The sequence below is a fragment of the Chinchilla lanigera genome, unplaced genomic scaffold (assembly GCF_000276665.1).
Source record: "Chinchilla lanigera isolate Chin_1 unplaced genomic scaffold, ChiLan1.0 scaffold00168, whole genome shotgun sequence".
Taxonomy (NCBI): domain Eukaryota; kingdom Metazoa; phylum Chordata; class Mammalia; order Rodentia; family Chinchillidae; genus Chinchilla; species Chinchilla lanigera.
In genome coordinates, this window is record NW_004955569.1 from 1,139,663 (window position 1) to 1,141,644 (window position 1,982).

Genomic DNA, 1,982 nt, shown 5'->3' on the forward strand with positions numbered 1-1,982 from the left:
AAAAGAGAGAAGACATTAGAAAATCAAAAAATATCTCCTCTTCACTGATAGGCAGAATAAATATTGTCAAAATAGCTACACTTTCACAGTTGATAAGCACATTTAATACAATCCCAATTAAAATACAAATAGTATCCTCACAGAACTAAAAAAATTATATTACAATTCATATGGAACTACATGAGAGGTAGAACAGCAAAAGCAATTTTGTATAACAGGGACAAGGCAGGCGGCATCACAATCCTTGAAATTATTTCACAAAGCTTCAGTAATAAAAGTGACAGGGTATTCAAAAAAATCAGAAGTTTGAATCAAGGAAACAACAAGGGCAGTGATGGTGAACCTGCTATAGACCAAGAGCCCAAACTGCACCCTAAAACCCACTTAGCTTTTACAAAGTGTCAAAATTGCAAGTAAACCTGAATACTGAGGCTTTAGTCTAGAAAAAGCAATTCATACATTAACATCTTTTATCTTAAAAGCAAAACACAATATCAGAGTTCAATGATATAAGCAGATTTTTATTTAAAGGTAAAACTTTGGAGTTGGCATGTCTTGTGTGTTGTTGGGGAGATGTTGGGGTAACTTGACTCATGTGCAGAGAGGGCTGTGCATGTCCACTTCAGCAAGTGTGCCACAGGTTGGGCACCACTTGCGTAGAAGAAGCAGAAACAACTCAAGAACATTCAGCCACATGATCATTGACAAAGGGCTCACAACTTAGGCTGGAGGAAATATAGGACCTTTAACAAATGATGCTGGAAACATTGGCTATTCACATGCAGATGACTGGATTCAGAGCCATATCTCTCATTGTGTACTAACCTAAAATCAAAATAGATCAAACACCTAAATATAAAAACAGAAAATGAAAGGTAAAATAGGTAAAAATTCTTGAAGACATAGGCATAGACAAGATGTTTCTGATCAAAACATCAAGTGCAGAAGACAATACCAAGAATCAACAAATTGGATCATATAAAATTAAAATCTTCTTCACAATAAAGTAAATAACCAACAGAGTGAAGAGATAACCTACAGAATTGCATAAATATTTTTAGCTATGCCTAACACAAAGCAATAATATCTAGAAGACATAAAGAACAAAAAATACCATTCCCCAAGTAAAAAACTCAATAAAAATGGCCAACTAAAATGAACAGTTCTCAGATGAAGAAATACAGATAGCCAATAAGTAAATGAAAAAAATGTTCAACATTACTAGCCAATAAAGAAATGCCAATTGAAACAACATGGAAAATCCACGTTACTCCAGAAAACATAGCTATCATGAAAAAACTAAACAATAACAAATGCTGAGAAGGCTGCAGGTAAAAAAGGAACCTTTCTTCATTGTTTGTGGGGATGTAAACTGGTACAAGCAATGTGGAAATCAGGATGGAGATTCCTCAAAAAATAAACTGGCAATTCTATTTGACGTAGCTATTCCTCTTTCTAGGTATCTTCCCAAAAGTGTTAAAGACATCATATCATAGTGATATATTTATATTCATTTTTATAGTAGCACAATTCACAACAGCTAAATCATGGAAGCAATATATTTGTCCATCAAAAGATGTATGAATAAAAATTTGGTATTTATATACAATGGCTTTTCCTGACCTAAAGAAAGAAAAATTTGAGAAATGAATGGATGTAGGAAAATGGATGAATCTTCAGAACATAATATTAAGTAATGTACACCAGATACACAAACCTAAATATCTCATTATTTTTCTTCTATAAAAAAAATAGGACCAGAAATATAGCTCAGCAGCATAAGAACCTACCTGGCAAGCTCAAGATCCCGAATTCGATTCCTGCTACTAAAAACAAACACAAAGAAAGAACAAAATACAAGATAGATCATAAAAAATAGAGTGATCTTTTGCAAACTGGAAGGGACCAACAGGGCAAGAATAGGATGGAAAGAGCAGAAGAGTACAAAAAAATTGAGATGTGCTAGGTACATGTACAAACTT